Source organism: Geospiza fortis, unplaced genomic scaffold, assembly GCF_000277835.1.
Source record: "Geospiza fortis unplaced genomic scaffold, GeoFor_1.0 scaffold172, whole genome shotgun sequence".
NCBI lineage: Eukaryota > Metazoa > Chordata > Aves > Passeriformes > Thraupidae > Geospiza > Geospiza fortis.
In genome coordinates this window covers 6,727,602-6,747,909 of record NW_005054309.1, presented here as the reverse complement: position 1 = coordinate 6,747,909, position 20,308 = coordinate 6,727,602, and the positions used below count along the sequence as shown (strand labels likewise).

At 38.5% G+C, this 20,308-nt stretch overlaps 1 protein-coding gene across 1 annotated transcript in view; it reads left to right on the top strand.

The window, feature by feature from the left end:
- NAALADL2 (N-acetylated alpha-linked acidic dipeptidase like 2) overlaps positions 1–20,308 on the top strand; it is a 421,140-nt gene that overhangs the window by 39,758 nt on the left and 361,074 nt on the right. The window contains exon 2 of the mRNA XM_031055528.1: positions 8,286–8,344. The gene's annotated coding sequence lies outside the window, so the exon portion shown is untranslated. The remainder of the gene's footprint in view (positions 1–8,285; positions 8,345–20,308) is intronic.

Genomic DNA, 20,308 nt, shown 5'->3' with positions numbered 1-20,308 from the left:
GAAAACATTGCAGCTCTTCTGGCCAGCATGGAAAGTGAAGGGCATTTCTTGTTGGAAGATTGATGAACCATTCTCTTTGTGACTGCCCTGGTTTTTAGCCAAAAAGGTCTTACCTATCATTAAAATAATAAAATTACTTGAGAAGCTCCACTCAAGGACTCCCCAAAAGCATTTGATTTTGTTCCTGTGTGTGCGAGCTGTGTAAGGTGGAGCTGCTCTGTGTTGAGAGAGGATAAACATGCAAAAGGTGCCCTGGTGTTTGTTAAAGATCTCCATGGTCAGAAGCCTCAGCCTCCAGAACCAAGTTTGCTGAGCACATGCTCAGTAGAAACAGGAGCTGAGTTCCCAGCTCTGTGTGGAAGTTCCCTGTTAGATCACTCATGTCCTGCCAGCCTTCTGAGATCTGACAAGATCGTAGCTTGAACTGTTTAATTTTTCTTGCTGTCATGCAATGCATCACAGTGAGTTAGCTCTGTAGCCCTAATCTAATGCTTACTGCAGTGAAGCTGGGAATGTAGCCATCAATACTTATTTCAGTAAGCAAAGCAAAATGAAATGTTTTTTGACAACTTCTGTCCATTTCATTATCTCCTTTTTAATCACAAAACTGTCTCATACAGTTTTTATACTTTCTTAAACTTTGTAGCCTGTCTGCTTTCATGTACATCAGGCTGATGCCAGATCTCTCTCTCCTCTCCCAGACAAGGTTCCATCCTCGTATTAGGTTAATCTGTTGCATTCCTGAAGCAGAAGGAAGCTGATTCTTTCCTGATGTGTCCAGCCACCTCTAGAGTTTAGGAACAAAAATTTCAGGGAGTAGAAGACTTTAAACAGATGTTTTATTGCCTTGCCTTTTTTTTTTCTTATTCAAAAGTAATCTTGTTTAAGGATATTTGCAATGCAAGCAAAATTGAGAAGCTTTAGTATTGCCATTCTTTAGCATCACTCAGTCATGCCAAAGTCTGACAGGGTGTGCTCTGTCCCAGACCAGACAGAGCTGCAATTCCTGCATTATGCTCACATTCAAAGTGGAATTTCCTCACTGAACTCTTTGATATTTCCCCACTTATATTAAGGCTACTTTCTGTTTCTGCACGAAAGTGTGTCTGTGTGTAATCTCTGTAAGTATACATGCCCTTTCCACCTTCTTTGGAGCAATAGAGTGGAGATTAAACTGAGTTTTTTCTGTAAAGCACTCAGTTTTCTAGGGTAATAGTTTTCTTTTAATGTTGCAGACATTGAGAGAAACAAATAGGCAAGAAGAAGAAAAAAACAAAGAATAGAGAGGATAAATACACACAGCTAGGCATGAGTTTTCCTTCACACCCTCTGGGACAGAACTGGATGAATTGTCCCTTTATTTACAGCAGCAGTGTTGATTTAGATGCTCTGTTCTGCCTCTGCTCCCCAGGAGTTAAATATCAGGGCACAACTTTGTTTTTACTTACATACAACCAGCTCTAGGGATGCTTGGCCCTCTGGATGGAGGAGCGACATCCATTGTGACATGCAGTTGTAAAATTGCAGTTCTTTGCTGGCTGAGAGGGATGCAGCGAGCTGTTCTCAAAACCAGGCCATTTTTCCTTGCTCTTGTGAAAAGCTTGAGCTTGACTCTCTCATTTTTGCTTTTCAGGAAGCTGAATGCTTTTGGGCTGTCTCCAGCCAAATGCTGATAACAGGCTCTATAAGGGAACTTCTATGCAGTGATTCTTTCAGCAAAGAAATTGCACATAGCAAAGGTGGAGCTGACCAGGAGAAAGGGAAGGTTAAAGCAAGCATTTAGATTTTTTCTTTTTTCAAGAGCTGGTCAGAGTAGATTAAGACCACCTGAACACACAATAACTATTTAAAATAGAATGGCAAAGCTGCACTTTTTTCCTGCAAAAATCCTCTAGAATATTGTTCATCCATTGATGAACACTTATTTTAAAGTCTTTTTCTGTGACAGGTATTTATGTATGAGGCTTGCCTTGTAATTGTGCAAGAAATGAAAATTGTTCATGTTAATTGACCTTCCTGTCCTTAAAGGAAATGTAGATACTTGCAGACCACTGCATTTTGTTTTCTTCTGAAAACATTTTAAGGTAATGCACCTTGTTTTTATAATTTGGGAAGTATTTTTCCAGTGGGCCTGACAGTGAAATGATGGCAGAGTTTTAAAATAGATACCCCCTTTGAAGCTTGTGTGCTGATTATTAAAGTGTGTGGAAAGGAGTTCTCTGACCCATTACAAAATAATTCTTGTGCCAACACAGAGCATAATGCATTCTGATGACGCTCATAATTGCAGTGCTTCCAGAGTAATTACCTTGGTAGTTAATTTTTGTATTGTTGGAATTCATATTTGTGTGTTGTGTTTAATTGAAATCTGCACGCTTTGATCTGCACACGTGTGGAAATACTCATTGGGTTTACGTGACAGCAAATGTGTATTTCCTTGGCAGGTAAGCAAACATCTGGGTGTCTTACAGACAAATGCCTTTTTATCTCACCTGTGTGCGATACTCCATCCCTGTGCAGCTGCATTTTCCCAGGTTACAGCCAGCCCACGTAGTGGTGGGTACTGGATGCTCAGGTGTTCATCCAGCATATCAGTTTCCAGAGTTCGGAACTGTGCCAGAAACCAGTTCATGGTCAGATTTTGGCCTCTGCCCTCGGATTCATTTGCTGATGTTGCCTCTCTTTAGTTACTTGTTACCTATTTGTACCAGCTGAGGTTCTTCCAGAGAAAAAGGAAATGAGTCTCCTAATTTTGAATTTTTGCCACTCCTCACTGAGCTGTGATGGAACTTGCTCTTTCTTTCGGCAGAGGTGCTTGAACTTTTTGTATGCAACTGAAAGCACCTGGTTATGAAGTGCTAAAGCCTAAAGAAGGAAGGGCATCTCTGTACAAGATGAAGAGTAAAGATAATGTGGCAGTGCTTTGACACAGAATGGGAAGGCAGATTTGGGAGTAGAAATAAATAAAAAAAACCGACAAAAAAAGTTCAAACAGTGATGTCTGTCTGTGTGGGTGTGATTTGCCTGTGTTAAAGTTAGGCTTGTAAGGTAAAACTAAAATAAACACGGCTTTCCCTGTAATAGACTTGGGTATTCTAAAAAGTCTTTTTTATAGAGTTCATATTGTATTTTGGGGTTAAATTACCCCAATAAAAATAATTCTTCCGTGTGCTTTCTGGATATGAAGTTTAATCAGACTGTCTTGGAAAGAAGCCTGGGACTAACATGAGCATTTCCTTGATGTGATGTCTGCACATTTTCACAAGAGGAGTAAAGGTCATTCCCCTGTTGGATGGGAAAGAGCTTCCTAAAGCATGTTGGCAACACTAGCTATTTCTACATTTTCTTTACAGTGGTGATGTCATGAAGGTTAAATTTAAATTCACAGCTAAAAATAGCACCTAGAGTGTAAAACAATTGCTACATTAGCAGTTATTCAGTGATTGTAAGTCAAAATAAAGATAGTTATCGAGGAATTCTTAGTGGAAATCAGTGTTATCATCTGACCCTATTTTTTTTTAATCTTCTAAAAGCCTTCTGCATTACAGCTCTTCTAATGGTATAAAGGAGTGAAAGTTTTCTTGTATGAGCAGATCTGAGGACTGGAGTGAAGCTGCAGCTTGTACATCCAGGGGGTGATCACTGGATAGGAGCTCTTTTTGGTTATTACCAAAATACTGAACTAGGCAATCATCCAAACCTGTTCATGTCCATCTTTTTAGGGTGTAAATATTTTAAAGGCAGTGTTTATTACAGCAGTGTATTCTGGGGGCTTTTTTTTTTGTGTTCAGGATAAAAATGCGTGTGACCTTGGTTTAGGAAAAGTACAAGAACAAATTCCTTTGAATAAAAGCACATCTGAAAAGTTAAACAAAAAAATCCTTCTCTACAGATTAAGCCTGGTGCTTCTCTCCTCCCTTTTAAACATTTAAACACACCTCTTTACATGATGCTTAAGCTTTTAAGTCAAAGTTATGAGGTGCTTTAGCCAGGCTTGAGCCTGAGAACAAGACCCAAACCAGGACAATAACAAAATGACACAAAGATTGACTTCACCGTGCTTGCTGGATGAAGTGAAAACTGCTGAAATGTAATTCCCATATCCTGGGATTTCACTGCCTGCTGGAACTAATCTCATTAACTTAAAACCACCTGAGGCTTAAGAGACATATACACTGCTGTGAGAAATTATATTTATCTCATCCTAGGGGGAAATCCTTTCCCTCCCCTGGCTTACCTTACTTTTGACTTTGTCATTCGTGAATTACCAGGTCATTTCTCCCCCATGGGAAAGTCGTCATAGCTCACAGCTATGCAATTACTGTATCTGAAGTTCACTGCTGTATGAATGCTGAGATCACTGTTCGAGGGTTTTCTTCTTAAATAATTTCCTAGAGAAAACAAAGACTGGAAAAAGAATAGGTTAGCAGTTTACTTAAATAAAGTTCCTCCAGAGATACAGGAAAAGATTCCAGAACTAAAAACACAAGTATAAGGCAAAGAGGTTACTGAAAGCATTAAGGTGTTTATTGCCTTTGTAAACCAAACACTGAGTTTTCTTTAACCATTAAAGTTTAAGAGATCGGTGCCCTCTGATAAGTGGTAATTGGATGCAGAAATTTCCGATGTGAGGTTGCAGTTTGAAGTGAGTATAGCCCAGGAGAGTTCTATAGTTGAGTGGATGATTGCTGCACTCCAGCTTGGATTGAGAATAGATCCCAAATCTACATTCAGTATTAAATCCAGCCAGTAGAAATACTCTGTTTGACATAGGAGGATTTTGGATAAGGCTTTTACTGATAATCTTGTTGGATTTTGCAGCAAGGCAAAACGACCTTGTTCAAGTGTCTTTCAATGTGTGTCTACTTCTGAAAAAAAAAGACTGAATCAATTTTGGGTTATCCATTAAACAGCTCTAATATAAATGATACTAAGAAAAAAAAGGTAATGTAAAGACAGAGTGACTCTGAAAACCAAATCCTGAAGGCCTGATCTCTGAGATGGAATGCAGAAAGCCTTTTGCAGTGGAAGCTTTTTGTGGTGAGCCTGGCCCTTGGGTGCTGCTCCCAGAAGGGAGCCTTGGAGTGTAGGGATTTTGTGTTGTTGAAGTTACTGTCAGTGAAATGGAGGTGCCAGCTTCTGTGACTAACAGAAATGACCACTGAGCCAAACTACATGTCATTTTTGTAGAACCCAGCTCAAGAGGTGATTTGTGGGTTTGAATCATGGGTCTGTCAAAGTTCACTGTTTACAGTGGTTTATTGGCCCTAAGTGGCCATTTCCCAACCAGCCATTTGAATTGTTCTGTGTTGATAATGTGTGTATAGGGACAACAATAGATGCAGTTGCAATTGCAGACCAATTACAGTAATTAAAAATGATAATATAAGCCTCTGTTTCTCTTTCATCTGCATGGGATGAAAGTAATATGGTCTGTTGATGGGAATGCCCCATTAATCCTCTGCTAATGCCCTACATTTAAGGACCTACAATGAAGTGTAAGCAAGTAGTGAAGTGCATTAATGTCTCTGGATTAGGAGTCCTTGTAATTATGGTGCTAATTATGTGTTGTTGTGATCTTGTCTAGATGTAGGTGAATTTGGTCAAGTGTTTTTGTTTAATTTTGTCGAGTAATGAATAAACCAGTGAGGTTACACTTGGCTGTTGCTATTGTGTTGTTAAGAATAGAGTCTGTAGGGGTGAATGGTTGCTGAACTCTGGTGTACATTCCCTTTTCAGTCCTGCATAAATGAGCCTAGCATATTCCAGTTTATTTAGTGATGGACAGGCCGTTAGCTCTTAAAATAGCTAAGGAATAGGAACCTGACACCTTGAATGATTTATGTGTTTTCTTTGCAAGCTTGTTTCTGTTTTGTAACCTTTAAAATGTGAGTTTTATGAGCGATATCATTAAAATTTATACTCCCTCTAGTATGTGATGTTAGTCATTATTGCTCTGCTGTGCCTCCAGATCACCTGTCTGAATTACAAAGCAACCTTCCTTGGAGCTAAATAATAATTTTTTTTCCAAATGTGTGCTGACTTCATTATTTTTCATTGGTACTCCCTTACCAGAGTAGAGGCCAGAATCTGGCCTTTCCTGCTTTCCATCTAACTGGGAAAGGTTACTAGGAGTAACTGTATATTTTTAGGGATGAAATATGAGGGGTCGTTTAACTTAAGAGATTTGATATCAATCAGAAGAAACTTCCGGAGAATTTGTTTTGAAGTGTACTCTATTTTCTCTTAGGTAACTGAGATTGATATGCTTGGGAGGTGATTTAATGTTGTGCTGGGCTTTGTTACGCTAATTTAAAAGTTTCAGCGAAGAGTGAATCTCAGAGGGAAAAAATGCTGATACTGAAAGTGAATCACAGTCCTTGATTCCATCAATTGAGACTCTTAAAGATCTTTATATACCAGGAAAGATTCTGTAAAAGGTTTCAAAGTTACACCTTTAGTCTGCATCCTCAAATTGAAGGTGCCAAAAAGGTTTCTTCTGGAAACCTCCACAACACTCAAAAGGTTTTGGCTGTTTTTTTTAACAAATTAATCCAATGAAAAATGGAAATTTTGCTGAGCTGTGGATTACTCCCCTGGTTCTCTGAAGGCTGTCAGGCAAACTGCTCTGTAACTCATGAAGACCCATCTCTCACTTCTTTCAGGAAATAAATGATCCTTATTCAATGGCTATGTTGTATATTGTCTAGCAGATTATGGTATAGAATAATTAATTGTGAGCTACTAGCAAGCTTTCATTCAGAGGTGAGATGGGATTGATTTCTGATCGGTATGACAGCAGATGGTTCAGTTTTTTCAAATCAAGCCTGTTTGCCTGGAATCAGAAAATTGAGTCCAACCATTAACCCAGCACTTCCCAGTCCTCCACAAGCCCATGTCCCCCAGTGCCACATCTTGTAAATACCTCTGGCCATGGGGATTCAGCCTGGGTTCCAGTGAAAAAATTTCTCCTAACAGCCTGTCTAAAACTTGCCCTGGCACAGCTTATGGCAGTTTCCTCTTGCCCTTTTGCTTGGGAGACAACCCTGCCTGGCCCCAACTTCCATTCAGGTGATTGTAGAGAGAGAGATGAGGTTCTTTTTCTCCTGGCTGAACCCTCTCAGCTCCCTCAGCTGCCCCTCAAAGGACTTGTTCTCTGTGCCTTCACCAGCTTCATCTTTCAGAAGATGCTGGAGCATGCAAAAGAGCTGGGATTCAGGCTTCTTGTAGCAATGTCTGTATGGTTTTTTTGTGTGTGTTTGTTTTTCTTACAAAACCTTATCATTGTAATACAAATGATTTACTGATGTTAACAGAGGATAAAATACTAATTTCAGCGCAGCCTGAGGCTACCATGATCTATTCAGTGCTGTCATCTAGTTTCATTGAAAGATATGTGATATAGCACTAGAAAATGAGTTTGAACAACAGAAAGTGTGTTACTGTTGGAAAACATAAGAATGGAATATGTCAGATAAGAGTTGTGCCAGAATAAGTGTTCTCAAGCACTGGATCCTCCAGCCACTGGCCTTTTCCTGAAATAGGTGGTATCATGTTGACTGTTGTTACTGTTATTAAAATACCTTGTCTGCTTCTGTTCCCAGAATGATTATTCTCTCAATATTTGCAAGGCAAGTTAACTGTCATGTTACAGATTTCCCTATTTATTTTTGTAATAAAGAAAATGTGAGCATCAGAGGTTCCTGCATTGAACACTTCCAGCAGCATAATTCCTAGAGCTGGAAGGAAAGCTCTGTGAGTTTGCACTCCTAATATCAACAGAGGTCTGTTTCGAGATTCTTGTCCTCACCACACACACTGCAACTAGACTTTGATTAAAGTAATGCTATCAGGTTGAAGTTTAATTTGCTCTATGCTAATTATATGTATTTTAAATTGTGAGTGGACTCCATACATAAATGTCAGTGAGATGGTGAAGGAGGTGGAAAGAAGAGCTGTGATGGTGATTAGAGGAGGCTGAGTTGAGTTTTTCATGGGATTAATGCTTTCCAAATTGGAGAATATAAGATTGAAAGTGAAGGGCACAGTCCTTGTTGAGGGAAAGTGATGGAGTGATCCTAATGCGGAATCTCATTAAAGCAACTGTCAGGATTCCTCTATTTTACCATCACCCCCCTTTTCTATAAGAGTCAGCTGTCGTTTGGAGTGAGCATACTGCCGAAGAGGCATTTACAAATAAATGAAAAATGTCACAATTGATTTTGCTCCTTTCAGAGGACTCCGTGTCAGCTTTGTCACAAACCCTTTGTTATTCTCTCTTTCAGATCTCTTGTCTGGACTTTGGAAATAACTTTGGTTCTTGGATTCCTTCTGTTGACCCGGGGTAAGCTCCCTGGATTATGACTTTTTATTAACATTTGTGCAACAGTTAAATAACACTGACTTTTCAGTGGCTGTGAAGGGTGAAATGCTAGAAGTTCTTACCAATTACCCTATGAGTGTGTATAGAGGCTGCATAATACAATCCACGCTTGAAAATACCACTAAAAACCAGATTTATTTTGTGGTTTCTCTTATAGAAGTATTTGCACATTATGGTAATTACTTTGCAAAATGTTGTGTGCCGTGGTAGCAGCCACATAAAATATGAATAGCTGTGTGGTTTTATTTGTTTCTAAAGAATATGTACTTCTAAGGTTGATAGTGTTATTTTCTTCCATATTTATAATTTCTTACTCTTTCACGGTATGTTAGATGGTTACAGTGCATTTTCCTGCGTGTTGAGGAGATCAAAAGGTTGTTTTTCTTATGTACTTGCTGGCTGGATAAGTGAAATGATGTGCAGTATCACTCTACCTCTTTTAATGCAAAAGTGTTGCCATAAGATTGGATATCTGTTGAAATGTCATTATAAGAAATAGTTGAGTTGGTTTAGATATGAAGTACCTAAACTACAGCTGCATCTAAAAAACCTCACTTAAGTTATTTTTTCCTTGTGCTTCAGTATTTGACATTGCAATCAAAAATACAGTGTTTTACTAAAATTGCTGTGAAAGAAGCTTCATTAACATCCAGAAAAATACCCGTGATCTTTTAAATAGGAGTTGAAGATTTCTGAAGACAGACCTGGTGCTACATTAAAGAGTAAATTTTGTCCTTGCATTTTCTGCGATGTCCAGCAAGTGTAACCTGCAAATAGTAATAGGATGAGAATTGCCACTTTCCACTAACTTCAACAAACTCACACCATATAGAAATAATTGGTTTGTGATGGTTTTGTATTTCTAAATGGATTCTTCAGCAACAATTCACATGTATTTTGCAATCTGGCAAACAGCCAAAAAATCCCTCTTTCAATACATGTTTTCTTCGCAGCATATGAAACAAAAGCTTGCTGCATTTTATCACTGTTGCTATTACTAGATTCTTAAAAACAAGAGACCTGAAGAAAATCACTTTGCTGTCACTTTTGTAGTCCAGAAACTCCTAAGAAGTTGGGGAAGTATTGGATTCTGCAAGGAAAACAAGAACAATTTATGGTGTCACCTGCCCTGTGTGCAGGTTTTGCTTCTTTCCCTCTTTCCCCTGGGATTTTAATGTAGCTTGATGGGCTCTACTTTAGCACTGCAGAACTCTGCTTGCATTGCTGTATGCATATTTGTCAGCTGTTTAAGCACTTTGAATGCATTTTATTTCATACCTGGTTTTTGCTGTTCTGATATTCCTTTTGCTTAATTAGAATGAAAGGTGTTGAATTTGTTGTAAAAGAAAATTTTAAATGAATGTTTGAACTAACTGTTGAATTTCCTCAAAGTTCACACCTTTTCTTCTTTTACTAGAAATCAAAACTTGTTAACTGGAACTTCCAAAGAGCACCCTTAATTTGTACTTTGGGCAGTTTTGTTTACATGGTAGTTTGTGGCAAAGCTCTCTAGGGCAGTCGCTAATAAATACTGTGTTGTGAGCAGTGGGCTGCCCAGTGTTGCTGTTTTTCTGTTAGTATTAGAAAAATGAAAAAAAAATCTAAGATATGAATCTGGAAAGACAGAAAATGAATTCTGGCAGTGTGGAAGATGATGACAGTCTCAAGGAATGAACCAGACAGTTCAAGGCTGTTATATTTGTGTAATTAATTATTACTGTAAACCGAGATGGAAGGAAGGAAAACTACGGGGAAAATAAAGAACTCATCATTATCAGCTCTATTCATTTCCCTCTAGTTCAAATTAGTAAATTGTTTTGAGGTAAATCTAAATGAAAATCTGTAGTATTTCACATCTAAATGAGGCATGCACTTAGGAGTAAAGCAGTGCTACAAAGGCCATTCCAGATCTCTCCCAAAATGCCTTGGAACAAAAATGTTTAAATATGATGTGGCAGATTTCAGAAGCTTAGACTTCCACTCACCAGATTTTCACTCAGCCACATTTGATCATGTTACTGATGTTGATGTGTCCCAGCTTCTGAGAGCTGAGCATACTCTGATCCGTGGTTGAGCAGATGTAAATATCTGTGCCCCAGCTGTTGGCATAGATGGGAATTAATTCCATATATTTGTCTGAATCTCATGTGAGATTGCTCTTGAGTTCTGGGTGTCCCTACAAGCAGTGGATGAAATGTCATGGCTGGCAACATTGCTGTGAGTTAGAAAATAGTGGGAGATTGTCTAAGGTCTCCATCCAGCAAATAGCAAAAACAGATTATTAAAATAAAAGAGAGACGTGTGAACACCTCTACTGCTTGTTCAGTTCACTGAGGAACTTGGAGGTTGGGAGTGAGCCTAGGAGGAGCCAAAGGGATGCACAGAGCATTTGTTCAAAGGAGAACCCTTCATGGAAGTGAACCAAAGGCAGTCCTGTGCTGCTAATTCAGGTTTCCTGAAAGCTTCTTTTCAGCCAGGAGGAAGGGAGCAGGGAGGTGCTCTGAGAGCTGTATCTTTCTGCATCAGTTTCTGTTCTTAAACTGCATGTATAAATGTTAGATCTGTTAAAATTTAATTTCTGCCGAGGGTGGCCATCCTGTTCCCCAGTGCTCACCCAGTGAGACTCTGCTGTTCATGCTGACAGTTGTTCAGCTCCTAGACTCAGGATATTCTTTCACTGTATTTTCATACACAGGTGTCTCTCCTCCTTTTTAATTTAATAGAAGTGTCTTTCTGAGTCTTGGGGATTCTGGTCTCATTTCAGCAGCGTGAATCACAGACCCTTCCTAGTGCCCAAATACACAACTTCTTGTGGAATGAGACAGCTTTTCTATATATGGAAAAAAAAAAATTGACAAAGAGGGGAAGGTGGGGAAGTAAGGGATGATAACGTCAAGTAGAGAAAGATAAGGTTAGGAGGAGTTATTATTCATGAGTTTGTCAATTAAGTTATTACAGTGCACTTTTAGAAGAGTTACTTATAAAATCCTGAAGATAGTTCCTAGTTGAAACCAGCCCAGTTTTTGCACCACGTTATTTTTTAAATTCCATATTATTCCATTCACTATAGAGAGGTCACTCATACAATAAACAAATCGTTCCTCACCTCTTTGTATCTGAGGCTCTGCTCTGTGCTGCTGCCCCCTTTTAACTGTTACAAAACACTTATTATCCAACTGGTGTCCTCTGAAGTGTTTTGTGTTGTTGCTTTATAAATTGCAAGTGATGTAATAGAACTCACAGCAGAAAGGACATGTGGAGAAGACAATGCTAACAAACAGTTTGCAGCTCCTCATTGCCATGGCTGAATGAGTTGGTTTTAGGTAATTTGCTATTCAAACAGGAATAATGAGGTTAAATGCGTTTTACTCGTTTTTATTGTGGCACAATGGTCAAGCCTGAACCACTTAATTTGAAGGGGTTGGACAAGGCAAAGAAAATTGCTAATCATGTGCTTAATTGATCATTCTCTCACGATTGCCTGTAGCTGTAACGTGTTAACGATGGTTTGAGATTAACCATCAGAAAATCACTGAGACCATACAGGAACATACCATGGAGCAGCTTAATGGTGAAATGGTTCAATTGCTGCCAACTCAGCAGAGCCAAGGCAGGGGATGGAGCTCTCATTCTGAACCCCAGAAACCTGAGTTTTTCGTCAAAACCTGACTTGAAATGCATGTGGTGTGATCATCTCTGCATAGTCTGTTTGGAGGGGCAGGAAAGTACCTTTGACTGCATTTCCTGGGGTCATTATTTTGGCAAGAGCATCTTGGGAATGTTTTCAGCACGGAAAAGTATTTGCAGGACCTAATGCATTTTGAGCTTTCTCTATGAAACTGTAGTATTTGCTTCAGCAACAAATAATGATAATTACGGCTGGGGTTGGTGGTTTGGTTTTTTGTTTTTTCAACATTTCCTAGAACCAAAGTGTTTGAAATCCTATTCAGAATTGGTTTCCAAGTTCATATGTCTGCATATAGATTGGAATTACTGTAAGGAAAAAATCAATGAATTGCCATTGTGTTAATAGTATTGGCTCTATTTGATAAGTATGTCCTTGGGCTTTTTTCAGAGTTGTAGCTATAATTTATGAGTGCTGATTACAATTCCTATTTGTCTTCTAGAGAGAGGTTCTGCAAACTTGTCAGCTGTGTCAGTGGCCTCCAGTAGCGTGTTGGTTTTGCACAATGTCTTCATATAAAGGAAAAAAATACAGCCTTCCACCCCCCACCATCTGTTGTTAGGGGTATTCCCTTATTTTCTACTGTTTTGGGGAAGAATTTGGCTTAGTGTTCTTGAATTAAGTATAATAATTAAGATTTTTAGCATTTGTAGAAGCTTGACTTGCATGCAGGAGGTCGATTGAGACAGCCTGACACGCTGTACTAAAACGATACATAAGTAGAGCAATGTTTTCATCAACAGAAATGTGTTGCTGTTCAAAGTTGATTCTCTCTGTGGGGTGCCATAAAGCAATTAGAAGACCATAACATGATCCTTCAGTATTGTATTAATTCCTTAGAGGGATGAATTCATCTTTTTTGACTGAAGTAGCGCCTGACTGGCCATGGAAATGCCACTGAATTATGAAATCATCTGTAAAACAAAGAACAGTTTTTCTAGAGGAGCATGTTTATTTTACAGAACTCGTAAAAGGCTTATGCTTTTAGTGATTTTTGCTTGTAGCAAACTGGAAGTGAAAGTATTTATCTTAAAATTGAAAATCAACATGGAACACTCTGTACTTTGCCTTGAAGAAAACCGTATGTAAAATATTTGTCTTCTGTGAGGACAGGAGACTCTTAGATGGTTTCTGCCAACACAAGAAGAATCTCTTGTTACAGGTGATGAATTTTTGCAGCTGGTGTAAACTAATCCAGCTATGGCTTCATACTGTAAATGCAAAGCATGAGGATTTTGTGCAGTTTTCTTTTTCCCAGCAGTGGGTGGAGAGCTGAGTTTTATAGTGAGACAATGCTAAAAATTAGCCTTGATTCAGCTTTTCTTGGATTTTTATTTTTATTTGTTAAATGACCAATGGTCTAAGCATGAGTTTGTAATAGAGGCTTGTGTTGGCTGGAAGTGGAGGGACACTGACCATGCACTGCTCAGATGGGGGAAGACTGGAAATACTTAATGGGTTTGATCAGAAAAGATTGTGTGCAGCCCCTCTAAGCTGACATGTTGCTCTGCTTACAGAAACCCCACAAGGACATTGTTTTACCATCTTTTTATTATTCCCCTGTAGAACATCTTTATGATTGTGCTATGATGTGTGTTGCAATCAAGAGGTTCTTTCCAGCCCACCAGACTTGTTTGTTTCTGCCGTGTTTCAGTTTGTACTCAGCATTAATCCTTCCTGTACTTATGTTTTCAGGTGCAGTGCTGGAAATGGCCCTTGCTGCCATATCCCAAAATAAGGCCCTTTTCTTAAAGAAATGACATTGAGGTCTAGTTTGCTATGGCAGAGGCTTTGGGAATGTGCAGCAAAAATTCAGAAGTGTAATTAAGGAAGCATTGACTTTAAGGCCTGCCTTGACTATTTCACTCAGGTCAATAATTCAGTGACTTTGCAGAGGCTGCATGCCTTAGCACAAAGAAAGGCATGAGTGGTTCCATATGTGCAAATTAGAAAATGACTCTCTTGTATGACACATGAAGGAAGACTTTAGTTTCAAGCAGGGGAGCATAATCACTGTTTCTTGGTTGCTAAATATCCAGTGTGCAAAACCAAATTTTCAGTGAAGGTATAGATCATTATTTCTCACGTGACTACTGAAAAATGAATGAAAATACAGAAGCTGCAATAGATGCTTCACACCCTGCTGTAGTTCAGGGGAGAGGTGCAATATTTAGCATCCTCATGGTATTCTCAGTATACTTAATTCTTTAGGACTATGCTTTTCTAATTATAGCACTTCTGAGTTCAAAAAGAGTGTTTCATATAGCCTTAAGGCCTGTGAAGGAGATTATCTTCTTGGGAGTTCTGACATTTGTTTTAATGGAAGCAGGATCAAGCACAAATGCTAGGCTGCAGTGACATTTAAATGTGATCAGCAATACTGATCAGCGATCAGGAAATCGAGCTGTTCCAGCTGCTTACTTAAGAGACTCCTTTATGTAACATATTGTCATTGTATGGGGTTTCTTTAATATTTTCTTAAAAAGAATATGGCTCTCCCTCTATGAATAAACCACCCTATCCTGGTGATGTGGATGACAAGGCTGTGATGGATTTCAGCAACATTATGAATCTCACCTGCTGGAGATGGAGTTTATATGCATGGATGCAGAAGTGCTCAAAGCAAAATGTTTCACCATCCTCAGATGAACACTTCCGGTGCTCCGAGGCATCTCAGTGTGTTAGGGAATGGAGCTCGTCTCCACAGAGATGAATGTTTTGCAGTGGTTTTATTCTCATAAAAAGCTGAAGCCAGAACCAAGAAATGGAGCAATTTTTGATGTAAAAAAAAATCATCCCAGCTCCTCTCCCCAGACAAAACACCTGCACAGGAAATAAATGATATTGTAATTAAAGTAACAGAGGTTTCAGCTTCAGCAGGGAGAGTGCCCAATAGTTTTCTGTATCGAAGCTCACCTCTTCATTTATCCATTAGTTGTAGTCTTCTTAATACACAGAAAAATCTGCCTCACAGGTACATGTTGAGATATGAGTAGACAAAGGCTGGGGCAGAACTGAAGCCTCTGGCAGAGACATGGCAGCTGACAGGGGATGTGGCACTTTGCATTTTAGTTGTGAATAGTTAGCTGGTTCTGCAATGTTTGTAGGAATACATTTGCAATAAGAAGTGAGAGCACCTTCTTTGATAGCTTTCATAGTGGTATTGGTTCCTTCAACCCAACAGAAGCAGCCTGACATCTTTCTTTTTCCTGTTGTTTCTCATTTGGTTTGTCCTATACTGAATGGATATATTCAGAGTCAGCTGAAGCTTGACAAATGCAGCTGTGAAGACTTGTCTTCAAGCTATACTGCAGACTTTTCTCTCCCCTTTCTTTGCTCCAAGAAATACCTGTTCAACTGTTTTTATAGTATTTTTATGATAGGCATTTCAGATACCTACTGCTGGATAAATAAAACTGCCTTCCTAGCTTCAGGAGGTGGGGATGTTTTTTCATTTGTTTCTCAAAATTTGTTGCAGTGCAGAATGTAGTTGGATGTCATAGTAAAGAAGATGGCCTGGCATGGAAATGAGAGCATAATTAAAATTATTTTTCCTTTTCTAAGGATTGGGAACAAAATGTTGCTTAAACCTTTTTCTTAGAGGTATTACACCTAACAAGCTCTCTTGAGAGAGATGGGGGTAGAGCAGCAAAGCTATCAACAAAAATACGGAACGGCTGCGTTCCCTGGGGTTTGCTTAAATTTGAAAGTAGATAGGAACTGTGAAGAAATATAATGCAATCTGCTAAAGAAACTGCAGTATAACTTCAGTGGCCTCAGACACAGTAATGTACCAGTGTAAAGATCTCGTATTAACCTGAAAAATAGGTAGCAACATAAAACACTCTAAAGTTGCTTAGTTTACATTTGTCCTTGATGCATCGTCTTCAATGCCTTGTGGTGTGGAGATCAATTTATGCTGTAAATGCTGTGGAATGGAAATCAGGGCTTTTTACCTGTTGTGGGAAGGGCCCTGTGAACCTTCTCTGGGCTGCCTGTGTTAGAGTTTGACATGCTAAGTTCAAAATTACCACAGAGCTAAAACAGCAGTTAAATGATACTAAGTTCTTGGTCTTCATTTAATGGCAAGTTGAGGTTTACTGAGCCATTGAAGCCACTTGTGGTGTGAGATTTTCTGTCCTTGCCCACATGAATGTACCTGATGGAGTCATAACAGTGGTGCTTTAGGATTTGCAGCAAAGTAAGTAATTCTTGAGTGTTTCAAATGTTTGGGTTTTTTCTTTTTTTTGATAATCTGGAATGCTTGTTAATCCATGCAGTATTTGTTTTATTATAATCTTTTCTCAGAATTTGTGAATGCCTTCCATACAGAATCAGCAGTAATGGTTTTGCAGAGCTTTTTACTTCTGAAATTCCAATTGAGAAGTAGCAGTTCTTTTGTCTGTTGTTTTGAGGAGGAGCTTGGTACTGGGTTCATAGAGAAGAGCGTGCTTAAATTTGAGCAAATCAATGCTTTCCAAGACTGACATAGATTTTTTTGAGAAATCCCATTGAGTTACAGTCTCCATTGTTTCCTTTCACACACACTTGAAAATCTGGAATCAGGTTATTGGTGTCTGAGATATTGGACAACTATGGGAACTGTAACTTTCAAGAACAGATCTGCATCTCAATAGAAGGAACATGGAAGATATGAGAAAAATCGAAATTTTATGTCAAAGCTCTTGTGGCTTTGAAGTTCAATAGAGGTGAACTGTAGAAGCAAACTGTTACTAAATAGTATCTCTTGCATCCTAAACATTCACATTTAGGTGTTGGTTTTCATCTTCCACAAAAGTCCACATAGCCAATGTGCCGATATTGCTGCTCTGAGTGTTAATTAACTTAGGGCTCTAACGTAATGGGAGTTGCTCAGTTTATTTGAATGAAGCTGTTTTATTTGGTGTTGCTTTCCCATAACAGAACTTTGGGAGATTTCTGTGGGAGATGCTGCTGGACCTGGTGAGCCTGTGCTGCAGAGAGGTGTCCTGATGGGCAGTGCCCAACCCAGGGCTTTCTGGAGAGGTGCACACTTGATTTTGCCAACTGCATCTCTCTGGCTTTACTGGGAGTGTTATTCTGGATGCTTTGCTCTGGGAGGTTTCTCCTTTTCTCACAATCAGCACATTCACTTTTTCCCACTACACTCTCATATCCCTCGTGTTTCTAATTATCATTTCAAAATCACTGCCTGTCCTTCATTCTGCATAATCTGTGCTTGTTTGCATTCCAGCAGCACGCCTGTACTGCAAATGCAACACCAATTAATAGTCTTTTCAGTAGTTTAAAATAAATACTGTCCGTGTATGGGCTTATTCTCAAACCATAATATATTCAGTATTTTTTATTTGACAGGCCTTGAGTTCTAAGAGCTGGATTTAGCAAAAGTTTGAAACTCTGTTTAGGCTGAGTAAGCAGATATCTTTGTCTAATCAGTTAAACACACCATGCTTCTTTATAGCTCTCTACAGGAGTAAAGAATTAAAAAAGTTAAGCAGTGAATAAATATCTCAAAAGATACCTATTTTTCCTTGAAATGTGCTTCACCTAGAAAAATATTCTTAATCTACAGTTTTCCTCTTTGCTCTTAGGTTATCAAATTATATGTGCATACAAATTTCAAAAGCAGACCTGAAATCATTGAAAATATTTTGCTGCCTTTTGCTTTAAGTTTTACTGTACTGTTTTTTTTTCTCTTAAACTTGATAATCTAAAATAATTGCAGTAATGAAGTAAGGGATAAGGTAAAGGCAAATTATAGCTAAATACTTTAAAATAATAAAAGCTTTATGGCTTGAAATTTGCTTTTGAAGTTTTCAGAGCCATCTAATTTCCTCAATAAAATGTCTCTGCAGTGTATAAAAAAAAAACCAGGACTATTTATCTTTTCTGAGGAGGAGTAAAGTATGACTTAACCCAAGAATTCATGCAGAGAATAGCATATAGAAACATGTTGATGTCAATAACAAAATGAAAAAGAGGAATCTTTTTTATTTTTTTGGCAGAAGACATCAGGCTAAGAGCAGCAAAATAAAGGACATATTTTCAGGTCAATTCTTTTGTTAAGGACTTCCTTTGAATGTTAACTTAGGTTTTCTGATCCAAGAAAAACTTCTGGTAATATGATTTAAGTATTGTCTTGGCCTCTTGCTCTCATGCTTGGTTAAATCATCCCTGACCATGAGGAAGAAGATGAGAATTTACAGAGTGATGTGGCTCTCCCTGAGAGCTGTGAAACAGGGAATTGTCCAAAGCTGCTGTGCTGGAAGTTAATGAATATAACCCTGTAAGTAATTCTGACTATATGAGGGCAATGTCACCTTGGTTCCAAAAACTGGTTGGTCTTTAAGCACCTTTGTGTGCTTGTGTGACATAAGTACAGGGTCTGTACTTTGATTTCTGAACATGCAACTGATTTTGTAACTTCACACAAACCCCAGTCCCCACACTTGAAATTTTTCAAATCTATCAGGTTTTTTCCCCCTTTTTTAAGAAAAAGTATTACAGTATGTATTGTAGCTGATCTCTGAAGAAATCACTTCCCCCCCCCCCCCCATGAAAACTCTTGACCAGATTCTTGAAATTGCATCTTCTCTGTTATTGCTCAAAACTGATGGATGAGATGCAATGTTATGACTTGACAAGCTTAAGTACAAAATTATTGATCTCTGAACTGCAGCAGAACTCCTAAGGATAATCTCTCAGTATATATTTGGCATTGAGTAGTATTCAGCACTTGTTGCTTTTGCTGCACATTATTTCTTTTTGGATAATTTAGCCAGTTTCCAGAACTTCTTTGACAGCTGTGTTTCTCCGAGTTTCCTTTGGCATGGAAGAAAATTTGGGGCCAGATTTTTGCCTCAGAACTGATATCAAGTAATAATTGTCTTTTGAAATTGAGAGGATTTACCAAATGCTTGAAATTTAGGGATAAGCTGGAAATTTAACCTATGTACTAAGTGTATGGAATAAATGCGTTCACTAGTTTTGTGAGTCTGAAGGTCACAGCTATAGACAGATCCAAACCAGTAATTAACTGATTTATAATTTGCTGTTGGTTTGAATATTGAAATGAAGGTTGTATATCGCTGTGAGAGATGTGATCTAGCTCAGCCAGATGCATTGTGGGCTCAATGAAGAAATTGCTGAGTTAAATTCTTTGGCCTGTGCAATGTAGAAGGTCAGTCTGGGTGATCACAGTTGCCCTCTAAAATGCTGGTTGTCAAAAAGGAAGAGGGATGTATTTGAAAAAGCACAAAACAGGGCTTGTTAGAAATGAAGTGCCAATAGATAACATGGAGTAAGCAGATAATTGTCAATTTATGCAATTAGAATGTTTTAGAAAAACTGATGAAAAAATTGCTGGGTTAATGGAAGCATAAAGTAACATTGGTTTATCTTGCTGAACAAAAAATCCCAACCTTTTTAAAGTTTAACCCATACATAAAGTTGGCTGTTGCAGTTCTATGAGACTTGCAGAACTGAAGGATGTCTGTGTCCTTCCATCCATATTTAATATACACAACAGGACTCCATGTATACAGTTTTTGCTTGAGCTCCAGTGTGCTTAAATAATCTGGTTGCCTGGGGAAGAGGAAAATTGATGGGATAGGAAAAGGAAGGAATCTGAAAACAGGCTCCCAAACACACACCACAAAGCCTGTGTGCACACCTGCACTTGGTTTGTTTTATGCATTGTTGCACCTGAGTGGAGTCAAGTGGCACTAAAAGGAACCTTTCTTTATATTGGCTACTTATTTTCCAAAGAGTTTCAAATACATGTGAATTCAGAACCTATGTGGTAATCAGCCTTAGCTAAGGAAACCTTCATTAGATCCTTAGGAATATTAGAGTTACACAAAAATGCTAAAATCAAGAAAATTGTCAGTGTCCCGGTTGCCTTGATCAGGAAGAAATAATTTCATGTAAGTATAAATGCAAATGCCTTTAAATCGAATGGATATTCTTTAACATGGGGAGTATTTTTCTTACTTCCTGGATGTTTTCCCTCTTTCCCTTTGTTGATGCAGGAGAAAGGTACTGCTTGTCTGAGAGGACTTTGCTGCTTCTCTTCTCCCTCAAAAATACTCATACCCAGAACATGCAGTGACCTAAGAAAATGTAATTTTGTGCTTGGTTAGTAACCCTGAATAACACAGTCTAACCTTAGATAACCTGGGAGTTTAGATTATGTTTTGAGAATATTTTAACTTTTTAATTAATATCATAGTTCTGCTGTT